Source organism: Mytilus galloprovincialis, chromosome 2, assembly GCF_965363235.1.
Source record: "Mytilus galloprovincialis chromosome 2, xbMytGall1.hap1.1, whole genome shotgun sequence".
Lineage (NCBI taxonomy): Eukaryota > Metazoa > Mollusca > Bivalvia > Mytilida > Mytilidae > Mytilus > Mytilus galloprovincialis.
In genome coordinates, this window is record NC_134839.1 from 64,190,154 (window position 1) to 64,208,218 (window position 18,065).

Here is an 18,065-nt window from a genome sequence, read left to right on the forward strand (position 1 = left end):
GTGACATAGAGTAGACTCCATATATATATCGTGTTATGGCAATATTATGAGTGACATAGAGTAGACTCCATATATATATATCGTGTTATGGCAATATTATAAGTGACATAGAGTAGACTCCATATATATCGTGTTATGGCAATAGTATACTGTACGACAATATTATAAGTGACATAGAGTAGACTCCATAGATATCGTGTTATGACAATAGTATACTGTACGACAATATTATAATTGACATAGAGTAGACTCCATATATATCGTGTTATGACGATAGTATACTGTACGACAATATTATAAGTGACATAGAGTAGACTCCATATATATCGTGTTATGACAATAGTATACTGTACGACAATATTATAAGTGACATAGAGTAGACTCCATATATATGTCGTGTTATGGCAATAGTATACTGTACGACGAATTCATCCTTCCAAAGTGGTCAAGTCTTCTATATATACTTAGTTTTAAGAACCAATTCCAATTAGACTATACAAAAACAAATCCAAACAATAACAACTTAATAGCTTGAAATGTGTTTTATAGATTTATTTCGATCGTTCATCATCTATTTCTATGTCTGTTGAAACCTTTCGAATCTTTCTCAATGGTGTTTTTTTTTTAGAAAGGGACGTAACACCACTACCTATCGTGTTTGAAATAAGCCCCGACGGCTACATGAAACCCGATATGAAATATAAACGTTCACCACACGGGTGCTTCAAACTAATCATATTTTTAAAAATGAATAGGAGGCAAGATAAATATTTATATAAGACTCCAGTACATGTGAACAGGGTTTTTTCCTTATAAGTGGAGGGGTCCTACATAACCTCGACAATAAAGGATCAACAATTCGATACAAATTACGAAGCAAGCAATTTACATATCAGTGTGAATATATATGTGGTAGTTTGAAAACATGAACTAAGAATAGGACTAAAGTATAATATAAAGCAAGACCTTACTGTGTAGCCTTGTAATAGATGTGTTCATTTGTACAAATTCATTATAGCTTTAAAATATATTATAAGAAAAACGTTGAGGTTTCTGTATGTTTCTAAGACAATGTTTAAAAATATTGTGTTTAGATTCAATATAATATATATATGTTTTTAAGACAAATGCAGTCAACACTGGTGTAGAAAAAAACCCACAGCAATTCGAGATGCTGAATCGTCATTTTAAGCAAGACTTCAACCTTGTCTTTTCATTTCTTGAATAAAAACAAAGTAAAAAGTAAAATCACAAATATACTGAACTTCGAAGAAAATTCAAAAGGGGAAGTTCCTAATCAAATGGCAAAATCAAAAGATAAAAAACATCAAACAAATGGACAACAACTGTCATATTCCTGACTTGGTACAAAATGTACAAACATTTACTTATTACAAAATGGTCGATTGAACCTGGTTTCATAGCGCTAAACCTCCAACTTGTATGATAGTCGCATCAAATTCCATTATGTTGTCAACAATGCGTGAACAAAAGATACATTGTAGGTAAAATTGTCAAAATAGGGGTACAGTAGTCATCACTGTGTCTCAATCTCAATCACAACAAAAACAAACAAAAATGTTACAAAGAAGCATAAAAAAATTGAACAACCACGTGCATTGAATTTTTAAATTGAACATGCAGTAAGTAATTAAGTTTAAATGCACTGACAAGAATCGGAAGTAGCACGTGAAAAAATGTATTGATCATAGTTATTGTTCGATATATCTAATACTTAAAAAATGTTGGACGTGTAAATGTTACTGCTCGGTATCTTTCGATTTGTTTACTGTTTTTTTTTTCGGTTAATCTGTTTATTTTATTTCATATTTACTACTTTCAAAATTTCACTAACAATTTGAGACTAAGGATTAACCAATTTTGTTTAATATGTTTATACTTCTATTTTTGTGGGTTCTTTTAACGATTTCTCTGGGAGTGGATTGTAAAATAGGTTTACTACAAAAAGAACCGAAAGACACCAGTCTAAAATTATAATGTAATGGACACAACCAATAAACAAAATGTCTTACCAAGTTCAATAATAGATGGCATTTTATTGCTATTTAATCCGCTATAAATATCAGATTGAAATTCGAATTCTATCATACTATTTTTACTTCTTAAACAGTTTGTTGTTTAAATTGAAATTGTTTCTCGTTGAATTACGCTAGATGTTTGGAACTATTTTATCCGATATAAATATCAGATGGAAATTCGAATTCTATCATACTATTTTTACTCCTTAAACAGTTTGTTGTTTAAATTAGTAATGCCAAGAATTTACGATCCACAATAAAACAAATGAACAAATGACTATAGATCATCTGTTTAAAATTAAACAAGGAGTGGATATAAAGAAAAAAGACATGACGTACTAGTGGCGTTTTTATTTTCACTCATTGAAGGGTTAATGAATTAGTAATTTAAATCATAAAACAAAAATAGCATATTGTTGTTCTAGATAACTAAAAACATTAACCCCAATACTTTGATGTAATATATAAACAAAGATATTGATGCATTAACCGGCAATGTGTGTTGAGGTTTAAGAATTAAAATCTTTAACTACGTTTTTTCTTTCTTCTCGTAGACGTCATTTATTATTTGTAATATACAATGTACAATGATTTTTAATATTTTAATCAGAATAAAAAAAAAAAAAAAACAATCATAACTGATAACTTAAGTCTTTGATTAAGCAACAATGTTAACTTTAACATTCAAATATCATTCTTTAACAAAAGCAAACGTTCATACATCACACAAAATTCATTTTACAAATTATTTAATTCAATTGAACTAAGATCAAACTACCAAAACCAATTAACCACTAACATAAATAACTGAATCAAAGAGTTTTATCAATTAATCTTTAAACGTCTATCAATTATTTTAAAATCAAGTATTTATTGTTTTTTTTAAATACACGGTACTGGAAACACTTAATTATCATACCTTTAGTTTATAGTAACGTGACATTTATGTATATGAAAAAGGGGGGACTAAATGCCTGAATGCCCTAAGTATTTTTAAGCTTCAGACACACACAATTTTATTAAAAGCTGTGTTTTGTGTGTACTGTCCTAAATTGTTTTAGTTATTCGTTATTATTCTGTGGTTAACAAGTCGAAATGTACTATTATGTCATCTATTTATGTATTTCTTAGTCTTTGGTGTTCTTGTATTTATCTTTACTGTATTCCCGCCCTGTAATGTTGACATTTTAGCGGTATATTTAACATTGTCATTAAACGCGAATTTTCAACCAACCATGTTTTCTTAAATGTCCTGTATCAAATCAGGAATTTCACAGTTGTTATCTAATAGTTCATTCTATCTATGTTTCATTGTTGTTTATTTTTGTTGTTCTGTTTTTTCGTTGTTTTCCTCTTATACGTTGGTGTGTTTCCCTAAGTTTAAGTTTGTCACCTGGATTTGTTTTCCCTCAATCGATATATGACTTTTGAATAGCGCTATACTATTGTTGTCTTTATTTTACTTAAAATTTGAAAAAAAGAACTTCCAAATCTTATGAAGTTTCAGTTTCAATCTAGTGTTTTACTGGTTGACAATGTTTAAAGGGTTAAGACCTGATAATATAAGACTACACAGAAGATTAATGTTTTCGAAAAATATGCTGTTTTTTGTTTTTGTTTTGTTTTCAATAACTAACATATTGATATTCATTCAAGTTGCTTGATTGAAATGATTTTTTTCGGGTTCAAACTAGTTTCAACAACTTTTGTCCAATTGGTAATAGTATAATGGCAAATGCAACCGCTAACTGCTATGAATACATGTCAATTAAACATAGTCTTCAAGTTTATTTATAGTAAGATGTTCTGATTTTGAATGAATTCTTTATAAATTAAACTGTATTTGATCATTTTTACTTCTCATGGTTAGCAACCTTCAGCTAAAATTGTTTTTCAATTGAAAATTTTAGTTTCTGCTACTGAGCTTGTATTTGAAATTGCCAAAGGGCATTGACACTAATTGACTTAGTCAAGAACAAGCAGCATAGTTGTATAACAATGCAATTACCATTTGGAAGAAATGACAAAAACACTCAGTGTTATAACAGAAGCATCCCTGTATCAATTTATGAAACATGGATGTACAAATGCTTGACACAAAGTTTTTAATTGAGGAGGCAAAAAACAGATATATTCCAAATAAGATCAAACTATACACAAAATACACTACATTGTGATAGTTTACTGATTGTATACGTAAATCAAACAGTTTGATTATCAAAATGTACCTGTTATCAATTGATTTAAAAAAAAGTAAAATCACAAAATAACATATCCCTTCCCTTTTTGTAACGAAATATGTGATATTTTAATTGTATGTGCAATAGTTCATGCAGATTTGGTTAATATAGTCCTCAAGTTCTTTTAAAAATTAGAGCGAATTTGCATTATTTATTTTTCGTGTAACCTGAAAATGTGATCTTCACATATTTAGATTAATCCATCGGTCTTAAACAATTTGTGATCGGTTTGAATAATATCACCTTTTAATTATTTATTTGATTTTCTGTCCACTAGTCCTGCCACGCTCTGTTTTAACGGTAGTGTTATGTAATGCCAATAATTTAACTTCCAGTTGTCTTAATCACTGTTGCCTTAATTTTCAGCATTTTTGCTTAATCCCATTTCATTTTTGTTAGGCAGGGAGACAAAATAAATACGAGAAATAAAGAAATTGAAATATGGTAGGATTGTATGTAGTTTTTTTTTTATAAAACTATACTTCATAATAACAACCTTTCCCTATAGCTATGAGTTTAGCTGTTATACATGTGAAAGGTCAAACGCTTTAGAATAAACACAGTAGTTGAAATCATTCAAGCTTTGTTATTAATTTCCTATATTTGAACATACATCAGAAGTAAAGGCTTCGAAACATTTGTTAGTGTATTTTTTTTTATTTTATGAGACAAATTTCTTGAACTATGTTTATGTATATAATTGAAATAATAAATTGCAAAACATCCAAATGAATGTTTAAAAGAAAAATTCATTTTTTTTAACGTTGAGTTCATTTATAATTCGGAGGTTAGTATGACGTCCATTATCACTAAACTAGTAAGGGGCCAGCTGAAGAACGCTTCCGGTTGAGGGATTTTCGCGCTGTGTTGAAGACCCATTGGTGGCCTTCGGCTGTGTTTTTGCACTTTGGTTGTGTCTCTAAAACATTCCTCATTACCATTCTCAATTTTATAGTGTTAAAAAAATGATATACAACTTTGGCAAGTAATGCCACATTTGTTATTTGTTATTCTGTTGTAATGGATTATAATTATATGATTCAATTTTGTGCTTGTCTGTCTTGTTTGTTCTTGCGTTTCTGTACTGTATTTCTGTCGTGTTATGTTGTCTTGCTAGCCATAAAACCAGATTCAAACGGCCAGTTTTTATTTGTTTTCTTCTAATAGTTTTGTGTTTTCTTCGGTTTTGGTTTGTAACCCGGTTTTATTTTCGTTTAATCGATTATGACTATTGAAAAGCGGTATACTGTTGCCCTTATTGGGAGCATATGAAAGAACGCTGAGTATTGCCGAGATAAGGCTGAGCTGTCACAACTAGATTTAAAACTTCCGTATTTGTTTCATGCATGACCCAAGTCAGGTGCCTGTAATTCAATGATTATCGATGATTGCGTCTGTCCTTTTCACGTTTCTTGTTTCGTCATAAATCATATTATTTGGGTTTTTTTTCTTTTAAATTGTTTCACATTATGTGATTTCGGAACATTTCATGACTGAATAGCTCATAAAAACATCGTGATCTACGGGTCAACATACCTCTCAACAAAATGTCGTCTTTCCAAAAAAAGTCCTACTTATATATTGATTGATTGATTGTTGTTTGCTTAACACCGCATTACCACATAAAGGCTATATTGCAGCCAGAGTTAATTTGAATACAGCCCGTAACAGAGAAGTGATCGAATTGATGTTTCTTTACCGTCAAAATTAGCTATGTTATCGACAAACTTAATTGAGTAGTGACCGAACTATTGGTACTTTAACGTTAAAAAGATTGACAATGCTGACAAACTTTCATGTGTCGATAATCAATTTTCATACCGTTAATATTGAAAATAATTCTAATAATATGAATCAAAATATGTCCATGCACCATTTCGATTGGGCGAAAAGTAGTTTGTTGTTGACATTTTTTTTTTCATATGACAAAATATTGAGACAGCAGATTTTTTAAGTCAAAATCAGGGTCAGAATATTGTTTTCTAAAAACTACCAGGCCCCTTCCTCCATGAAAATTAAATTGTCCGTGGCAAAAATAAAAAATTCCCACATGTTCAACTTCAAAATTTGACCAGATTCTATTCTTAACTATTCTGTCCATGCACCATTTCGATTGGGCGAAAAGTAGTTTGTTGTTGACATTTTTTTTTTCATATGACAAAATATTGAGACAGCAGATTTTTTAAGTCAAAATCAGGGTCAGAATATTGTTTTCTAAAAACTACCAGGCCCCTTCCTCCATGAAAATTAAATTGTCCGTGGCAAAAATAAAAAATTCCCACATGTTCAACTTCAAAATTTGACCAGATTCTATTCTTAACTGTCGGATAATATACTAGGATTACATAGAAAATGTCCTGTATGGGACGATTCTGTACTCATACTTCACGCGTAGTTGGGTACAAGTGTCCTCGTAGTGAACGCACCCGACTACGCGTGCAGTAAAAAGTGTACTCTTACCTCGGATACCGGGCAGTTTCTTTGTTATATCTGTACTTTATCAAATACATGTACATGTTAATATTTACTTAATATTAAATAGGTAAAAATTATTGCTGAAAGCCTGTTCAGGGTTTCTTTCTTGTGTATGATTATATAATTTTTCACATGCCTGAACTCATTGACGATAATGTAAGGTGCACTATTAGAAAAAAATAGTTCGGGTTTGAAAAAGAAATTTCGCCTTTTCTTGAGCCTGTTTTGTACATTTAGTTTAAGAGATATGATCCAATGGAAATTTTCACATGGAACCTTCGGTAAATAGGAAAATGAAAAGATATGGGGTAATTCACAGAGAGACCAAACTCCATCCATGAGAAAAACGGACGGAATTTAAAAATCTAGAGGTATCCACAAGGCTTTCAACAAGGGTGGAATCTCACGCCTTCTGAAAAGCTCTAACGTGTACATACGTTTGGTCATCAAGAGATTCTGGTCTCTCTTTTTGTGTGTCATAAACATTCAATTCGGATTTCACTCAATTTACTGAAACATTTCCGAACATTAAATCTTAGGACGGTCAGAACATTTTAAGGACGCAACAGATCGAAGTACAATTTTAAGTAGTACATAGATGTGCAATAATTCAGCTTCCTGTACATGTTCACGAAATTCTAAATTTTGAATGTTGATTTCTTTAAAAAAAAACACTATTTTTTTACAATAAAAAATCTCAAAATATCCGTTAACAATGAAAATGTTTGACCATGAAAAATCACATATCTAAGAAAAGCAGTCGTTTAATTGATTATAAGAAAGTTTCAGTATATCATGTCAAATTTCTTTAATTTGAGAGTTTTCCTTTAGTTACAAATGTTACAGAAAGTGGTGAAATAGTTTCCATAAATGACAGATGAATCGGGCCAAGCTTAGTAACTTACAGTAAACAGACTACTGTAACATTGACGCACTCGTCAAACTGTTTAAAAGAGTTGTGTTTATGACCAAAAATAGATATATACAACTTCATTTATAAATTAATCTGAATTTCATAGCGCGTCGTCACAATAATGTAAGTTATAAAAAAAAATCTATAACCAGCTGCAGATCTATACTTCTATAAAGAAAGTATTCTTGTACAAAAGGGTATTTATTATAAAATGGTCGTAACTATAGAATAGATAGTTTACCACAGAAATCTTAAACGGAAGTTTCGACAATTTTAAACAGAAGAGATTGGAAAATAAATTAAACTTTAAATAAACACTGAAATAATTTTAATGAAAATGCCAATGACAGAGGTTGATTATAAAAAATGTTTTACTGTGTTAAAAAAATCTTCGACTTAAACAATGAAAACTTAAACGTTGGACATGAGATATTTTGTCGATGAAGAAAATTAAATTATGTCACTTCTGAAATAAGTTTGTCGATAACGTAACTTATTCTGACGGTAAAGAAACGCGAATTCGACCACTACTCTGTTACGGGCTGTACCTTTACAATTTAAAGTATTTTTTTAAAAAATCAGACAAAAGGTCCTTCAATAAACTGAAACTAAAAACTAAAGCAAATTGATTATTTACAAATAAAAATCAACACTAAGATAACGTGATAAAAATTGTTTTCAATTGATACAACAGTTTTATATGTAACTTTTATATATGTATTATGCCATCAAGAAAATAAACCTTACACTAAGATATCTAAAAACAAAAAGCACAGACAACCGATTACAATACATGTTTATTATTTTGAACATTACAATCATAATCGGATAATTATAATACATTTGTTTTAAAGTACTCTAATTCATTATGATTTGGCTACATAAGCATAATATCCACTAAGATGCACAAATGTGTTGCAACAAAACCTTTTATAACTATAAAACAATAATTTCGGAGTTAAATACTGTAAATCTATCACTTTTCAAATTTAAAGTTGATAAATTTCTAAATTCCCTGACTATTACTTCCTGATTTGAAACTAATGGATGTCGAATTATGCACTTACACATGCAGTAGAAATATATTTTCAATTATTCTTCTGAAACTTGAAATCAATAAACTGTACGTGCAAGCTGCTTGATATTGGTGAATACTGTATTAAATTGTTTTAAAAGTATACAACGAGACACCGATAAGTAAATACAAATTATTTGAAACCTTATGAAATAATTATAAACTAGAAATATAGTCATCGTGTTTCAAAATTTTTACCTTTATAAAATTAACCGCTGTAAAAATATGGTGGTTTGGTTCGGAGATATAAGAAACAAATTGTATTATAAATGTTCCATTATTGTGCAAATTTATAGAAATATAAAAAGATGTGGTATGATTGTCAATAAGACAGCTCTGCATCAGAGACCAAATGACTTCGAAGTTAGCAACCATATGTCACTGTACGGTCCTTCCCAATGATAAATATCAATACCACATTAGAAGCTAATAAAATGAGAAAACTTGCCGTCTGTACAAAACAATAAAAGAGAAACAAATATGATAAAATGCAACAAGTCATAATCACTTAATTACAAGTTCCTGACTTTGGACAGGTATATACTTTAAGAGAATGAGACGTGGTCAAACATGTTAGCTTAGTTAGAGATACAATGGATAACCGTTGACCTATGAAACACAAATCATTCGCCGTCCGGGCTCATGATTTCTTTTTAAAGAATCAAAACTTATTCATTGTATCTATATAACTTACTGTCCATGGTTTGGAACTAGAGCAGCTGTTATTAATAATTCAATTTTGATAGATTCTTATCTGATATTTTAACAACTTAACTTGACAATCTCCCTGATGTCTTTTTGCGCGACTCTTTTCATGTCATTGCGACATTGCATTGAATAAATAAATCTTTGGCTTTCATGTTTCTGATAACATTGATGCAGCTAATTCCAACAAACTTTGAAGATTACTGCTAAAACACTTTTTACTTTTGATTAAAAAAAACCCAAGATTTAAAGGACAAGCAATGTCAGTAAGACATCTTAAAGAAAACAATTTATATTCCTCCCACAATATAGCTTAATATCATTGTCTGCATATATATTTTCATACTTTTATTGTTTTCAATCGTATCAATCTGTTCAGACGCTTACATTTTGTATATCATATCATACCATTATATCCAATTTAACAAACTGCAACGTAAATTGTAAATATATACACAACATATAATTGGGAGGGTGGCATGGTAGATTGTTATCCCGACAAATGATTTTTCAAACCAGGCGAAACCAAGACTTCGGTTGACAACGTTTTCTCGGATTTCACTCTTTTTGGCCTCGGCTGATATTTTTTTCTGTGGTACATTCTGCTTTGTCTCGGTTGATAATGTTTTCTTGGGTTAAACCCCTGCTTTATCCAGTTGGCAATGTGTTTTCCAGCTTACACTTTTCTTGTGCTCGGCTCACATTGTTTTCTAGTGGAAGCACTCAGCTTGGCCTCGGTTGACCAGGTGTTCTCGGGATAACACTCTATTTGGTCTCGGTTGACAAATTTTACTCGGAGTAACAGTCGGCCTGCCCTCGATTGACAATGTTCCTTAGGGAAACATTCTTGTTGATCTCGAGGTTGACGGTGTATTTTTCGGGGTATCAAACTGCTTCGGATTGGTTGATGGTGTTTTCTCGGGATACAAATGTGCTTGGCGTCGGTTGATGGTGTATTATCTGAGTAACAATATGCTCGTTTGCTCACTTAGCTATATCTTATTCAATGTATTATAATTTGTTAATATAGCATTTTGAATCTTTTTACTAGTATCTAAAATCAACATTATTGATTGAATTGTCTATTATATATATATAATTGTTTCATTGCTTTTTTTATGTCGGAGTCTTTAATAGCCGACTATGTGTTATATGTTTTTCACAATGTTTGAATTTCAGTGAAAATAAAATGCCAGCATCACACGTGCACGTTGCTATGAGAAACATAGTTTCTTTGTTTCATATTACGGCTTGTTTACGAAAAAATCCAAAAAAGTGTGGATTATCAAATTTGATATTTTCAATGTTCTTTTTTTTTCCTTTGGTAACGACATGCCCTGTCGATGAATGTCGCGGAAACACACATTTGAGCTTAACAAGAACATTGCGAGCTTCAATGTTCCTTCAATTATTTATTTACTTTTAGGATTGACGGAGTAAAGATATATGATCTACTCGACTTCTAAATTGTTTCGTTCACCATTTATAGAAATACACTTTAAATTATATCAAACATATTCGTGATGCGTCCACAAGATGCAGGTGTACGAAAAAATACCTGCCACCTTACATCAAACCCCCTTTTTAAAGTACAAGTCTGAAGTTTTCGATCTTATACCATTCGTTCAATATTGCAGAATCTGTCTTATTTGTACTGAAAAGTGAATGAAATATTCGCCACTGGACTTTCAGCAAACACCAATCATATCATACCAAAATATTTTAAATCGATTTCACAATTAGGGAAAACCGATTTCTATTTTATTTAAATCTGCGAATCCGATTTAACATTATAATTTGTTCTCATTTGACCCTGTTTATTTCACTATAATTAACATAATTAAAATATAATTATAAAATTTTATGTTTTAATATCTCATGTTTTTTTTCATCAAATATTCAAAAGAAGGAAATCCTGCACAAATAGTGTTGTAGGCTCCACATTTTTAAATTCTATAATTATCCTTTACTATTATTCAAATGAGAGAAGATTTAATGATAAGTCAGCTAATCGTCTTGAGAAGTAAAACTAAAACCTTTTCCCCATCAGTTTCTCATTAAGACTGAGTTGGTTTTTCTGGTTCAGGATTATTTTTATTCAGAAAAATATAATTGAATTCCTTCTGAAGTTGAATTAATCTTATCCGAAAGCTTAGCAATTTTTATTGTTGCCTTTCAATATTTATATTCAGCTTCATAGAATTTTTTTAACGTTATGAAATTCAACGTACTTAATAGATAAAGACAAGCATGAAAAATGAATGGAGATGTTAATCTAGGATTTTCAATAGCTGACATATCAAATTTACTTTGTGAAATCATGGCCACTTACAGAACTCCACCTAGTTTTAATAAATGTAACACCATGATATAGTGTGAATTATCATTTAAATGAGAAGAAATTCTTATGTTATGTTTAAAATATAAGTTAAACATTTATTCTTTCATTTTAAAACATTTTCAGGTGTATGTTCTTTGTGTGCATTAAACTTTTCTGATTTCACCGCTTCCTATTCATCTTATTTGACGATGTAGGTTTTTTTTCATGGAATAATTTCTATTAATATATAATCATAATCTTGATCTTGAACCTTCAATGTTTAACACAAAAACATTCGAACAAGCATTTAAAATTAAGTAGGGTTTTCATATGTTCTAATTAAACTCGTACCAAATAGACTATGATCTTATATATACGCTAGTGTAAGATTCCTATTAATTAACTAGACAAAGGAAAGGAAATAAGACGGATTAAGATGGGCTACAGACATATAAATATCATTACGGATGGATATCTTCGTCGTTCTTCTGTGAAAAAACAACACTGCAGCTGAAAGTGTTTTTCTGATGCTGTCGTTTGATGAATTTGTTCACGTAAGCTTCTTAAAAGTTTTCAGTTGCATCACTGCTTGCTGTCAATCAATGATAAATAGTTATTAATACTAGTAAAGTACTCTCTTCACATTACCTGTTTACTCTTATTGTTATAATTACATGTACTGATGTAGTTAAAGGGGCTAAAATAAATGTATCTGAGAACTAAATTGTGTATCATAGTTGGAAAAAATGTAATATATGATATCTATTTTTGAATTGCTTTGCCGTATATGATTCGATTCTACAACTTTTATAATTTATTTTATTTGTTAATTGCAATTTTTGTAAAAGTTTCAGTATAATTGTAATCTATTTGTTATAAGTACTAATGTAGCTCATACTAGTAATTATAGAATCATACCATATTATACAATACTTTAGGCAAAGTTGATAAAATAATATAAATATGAATCTTCCCATTAGAGAAGGTCTATCGGTTAAAGATACAAAAGGGAGACTTGTGGCATTTGGAAGCTAAATTCCGGTTTTTCTTTCTTTTTTTTTTTTGTTCTATCACAATCATACGTGACACGTTACGGATTGTATAACATGTATTCGAGATTGGCATCAATAGGAAAAGCATCTACCTTGCGAACTTCATACAAAATGTACTTCGGTCAAAGCTTTTACATTGCAGCGAATTGAAATACAAAAAAGATGCATTTGATTTGTTTAGCAAAACCCACATAGTCATCGATAAAAGCCTCTGACACGACAAAAAGTGAAGCAATTTAGACGATAAAAACTACGATCTGAATTGCAATAAACAAAAAACAAATATGACAAACGGCAACCAAAATTTAAACAAGATTTTAAGACGACAAACAAATACAAGAAAAGAAAAAAAAACACCAAATAATACAACAAACATGAAGAATGTAAACTTTAAATAAATAAATGATTTAATCTGACAATATAGAAAGAAATAATACCACATTACACCTTAATGTCAACGGATGTACCTTTGAGCAAATATTATATAGAGACAAGAAACCACTGTCTTTTGTGATATTAAAGAACAATTAACCGGAAATTTGTGTTCACAATTTCGATACAGAAAATAAAAAATGACAAGTTTTATCCTTCTTTGGAGCCAGTAATCCTTAATAATCCCCCTAATGCAAGTAAATGATTTCACTCCAATAGTAAAAATTATCTTTTCCAGCAAATCTACATTAAATTCAGTAAAATTAAATGTATTTCTATATCCCCGTTGTCAAAGTTTTAGTTAGGAAAAAAGATTCATAGTTTTAAAAAATCTAAAAGATGGGCTTTGCTCATTGTTGGCGGCTGTACGCTGATCTATAGTTGTTAATTTCTGTGTCATTTGGTCTCTTGCTGAGAGTTGTCTCATTAGTAATCCCACCGCATCTTCTTTTTTATATGGAGCCAAATGATATTTTAATTGATTGATGTTTATATTGCTTAACATCAATTAGAAAATGTTTCATGCATATTCAGGACGTCTGAGATATCAAACTGTATGGTCACTGCGTAAGACGTAACACATGGAAGTGTAAATTTAAAGAAAGCTTATTATATTGTATTAGATTTGGGATATGTATACGTGAACCCTGGTTCAAGCATTTTACAATTAAAATAACCATGCTAATTCTCTTATTAAGGTTTAAGACAAAACAAGGGGGTCACTTTCACTGATGTAATAAGAAAAAGTTCAGGGGTGTGGAAATGCTATGCCCGACTCGCTCGACTCGTACATTTGAACAACCGGACAAGTAATTATTTTTGTCTCGGTTGCCCGTGGACAAGTACAAAAAAATATACAAAACAAAGTTCAAATCCAAGAAAAATATAGAATTAATTCCAAAACGTATAAAGATGTTTCATTTATGTAACGAAACCAATAGTCAGCGAGTAAAAACATCAATGTCCATGACGATAAATATTACATAATACCGAAATAGATCGATAACGAAATTGATGAAAAAAATAGGTATGCGAACCCGGCGAGTCGCGTAACATTGCATTGATTTTGTCCATTGACCCGGGATCGTCGATTAGGTTTTATCCATTATTGACCGGAAATATCATTTCTTTAGTTTTTGTATCGACAGTCAGATTGATAAATATTATTGACACCGGTCAAGCAAGACAAAAAGAGTTATGAGTCGATTAGAAAACCCAAAACGCAGATGGAGAAGAACACGTATTTTAAAAAAAAGATTCGGAAGCGAGAATTTTAGACATCGTGTATATTAGATTGCCCTGGCTATCTTGGATGGAAATTCGTAAAATACATAATTTGTTGTCTTATCTATAGAAGACAGGTGTCAGCATCATTTATTGTCAAAGTGGTAAATAGAAGAAATGATTGAATTGCCCCTCAAGACAATTACGAAAGGAACAAAACGGGTGTCAGTTGAGAGATCTAGAAACACCAAAACTTCACCATGTTCACTAACTGTCCTCTTAATTTAGTATTTGTACCTACTGGCTACAATTTTTATACAAAAACTGCTGTAAAATCGTCCTCTGCATGTTATCTCATTGGTTGGTTTGCTGTTAGGTTTCTGTTCTATTGATGCTAACCCATTTCCTACTTTCCTAAAGGTTTACACAATATAAACAAATGGATTTCATTTGTTTGTGATGCCAAAAAAGTGCTTAGAATCATATATTCATGATATTAGCTAACGACGAAATACTTCAATATTTATTGGGATCATCAGGGCAAGTAACTGTTTTTCCGGACAAGTGAAATTTACTGTTTTACTTGCCCAGGGACAAGTGCTCACAACAAATATTTTCACACCCCTGAAGTTATATCAAATGGTTTGATTTCATAGTTTTTAAGTGGTCATAAATACGTATTTTCTATTATAGAGTCAGATTTTTGTACACACATTTGTCTGTATTGAATTTCTATATAGATATTCTACAAATTTTCATAGTACTAGTAAGCCATGTCTACATTTCTATATATATGTTGAAAGAAAAGTAGATAAAATGTAATACATGTAAGTCCCCTGGAATTCGAAAGATCAAAAACTATTTCCAATTTATTTAATAACAGCCCTTAGATGTCCATTAGTCTGAAAGATCTTAATTTTCATATTTTTAATTCAATATTATATATTTGCACTATGGCTTCAAACATCTTAATATTGCACATAAACGTAAATTTTGAAAACTTTACACAAATTAGATTTAACATGTCTAGATTATACCATCCTATTACTTTTTGACACAATTTTGAAAGGTTAGATATTTTAATATGTTTTTTCTAATTTCAGAATCGAAATGAATGCTTCCACAATACATCATCTTCTACGGTATTGCATATCTTTTAAAAAAAATTAAAAAAAAAAAAGATTCAATAATGTTGAATGCCTAGCCATTTCATAAGAATCTCAAAATTTACAGCCATGTCGTGAACTGTAAACTTGTTGCTCGATGTTAACAACTTTAATCGATTATTTTGACGTTTACAAGACAGAATCAAAGTACTGAAGTACTGAACATCAGATAACTGCAAGTTCTTGTGGATAGTCAAAAGTACATGTCACAGAAAAAGATCACACATTTATACCTGAAACTGAGGTTAATGTACAGAGATATATTTTTTTCTGAGACAAGATCGTGCGTGGATGATGAATAAATGACAGGAAATTCAACCGCACCGTAATAAATAGTACATTGTAGTGATTCAAAACAATATACCTGGAATTATTATACTAATATATTAATAGTCCCAGAGTATATACTGGTTTGTTGTTATATATCATATTGATAGTAACAGTTGCATGTATATATAATTTTCATCAATTTCTATATCATTCTATTTTTCTATTCTAATAATAGTGCAGTGCAGGTGCATGGTGGACACTCTTCTGTAAAAAAAAAATCGAGTTTTCTAAAAGATTGGATATGAGATGCCATTCATATGTTCCCGCAAAAACAATTACAGAGTTACCGGTCCTTGCCGCAAAACGTTACCATAAACGGCTTGAGATATTCTTTTGCAAGCTTTAACACAGTTTCTCGGTACGTGTGCCTAGATTTTATCAATGATTTTTTACTTTTTTTATATATATATCTAACAACAAAACATTTTCATATTATTAATTTGTGTTTAAAATTATTTTTTTTAGGAGTATCTTTTTTAAAAAAATGAATTTAAAACAAGCGATAAGTAATGTTACTTTGCACTAGATAATATCCGCGGATCTATAATTGTTATAGATCGGTTGAAAACCCAAAACTTATTTGCATAATGGAAATTTAGGCGATAGCAATACATACGGATATATAAAAACTAGAGAAGAACAAAGTAGCAATTATTCAATAGAAGGAACCCGAAAACGAAAGTAATTGGAAGGAAAAGGCATTCTTGTCAAAATAAGATTATTGATACCTTTAAAAGTTTTATGCGGCGTAAAGTAACCGAATCGAAAAGAGTATGTCTTAAGTCGAATATACCCGCCAAACTGTCGCTGTCGATTTTCACATCACAAAATGCGAGTCACCAACGGATGTATTTTCTTTAATAGTTATCCCATAAGGACGCGGTGTGTCAGTGTAAGATCACCCCGATGGCCGGAGGCCAGAGGGTGATCTAACACTGACACACCAAGTCCGACTGGGATAACTATTTTACATCCCAGCTGTTTTAGATTAGACGAAAAACCATTTACAATTCATAAAATCTAGTTTAGAACGCCACACAACCATAACAATATACTTTATATATTACTATATGATGTATACCCTTTTTGACCCCCAAACACGATGAGTAGATATCAAACAATGTCAACTCGCCCCACTTGCCAATCGGCCCACGCTATATCGCCACTTTATAAAAATATCCTCCCAATCTTGTTTACCAACTTGCCCCACTTTGAAAAAGTGTAAAATCAAATTGAACAATCAGTCTGAAAACTCACAAATTAACGTAAAAGGTTAAAACCCCACTGAATAAAGGTTTGACAACTCGCCCCACTAATAAAAATATCTTGCTTCCTTTAAGTATGTCAAATTACTATTATTTCGTATCAAGTCGTCCTGGTGTAGTGGTATGTGTCGTGGCTTGATATGCTAAAGGTCTTGAGTTCGAATCCCAGCATATCTACTGGATTTTTTTTACGTGAATTTTGATAGATAGTCTTTTCCGTAAAATTAATTATAAGTTTTATAGTGGATTTGACATTCCCGCCAAAATGTTACAGAACAAAGGAAAGCATGCATAACAAAGAAACTCAAACTAGGGTGATCTGGAAGGGGTGATCCGGCTCAGATCACCCCTGTTAGAACAAAGGAGCTGGGATGTAATAAGCTGGTAGCATTACGACTTGTGTGGATATTGGAGCAAGAACTGCTCAGTCTTTTGGAGTTCACCCCCGTTTTCAGGTGGGATCGTGTTGCTAAATATTAGGACGATGTTTGTTCGTTTTCCAATTGACCATTTTATGGTATTCAAGGCCGTAACTAGGCATCTTATTTTAGTGAGGCAAAATAATTGAAAATTTTTTTTTGGAGGGTATGAAATGAATGGTGCAAAATTCTGCATTCTAGGCATTTTTAGAGAGTTTGATAATGTTTTGAATTTGGACACTTTTTATATAAATTTTTCATATTCTAAGACTTTTACTAACACCAAATTTTTAAAACTTCATTTAAATTTATATGTAAGATAATCATTAAAATATCACTGATTTGAGTCTGCTGCCAGAACATAGAACAAACATCGATTCAGTAGAGTTTGCCAATTTTTTCTATGGCCG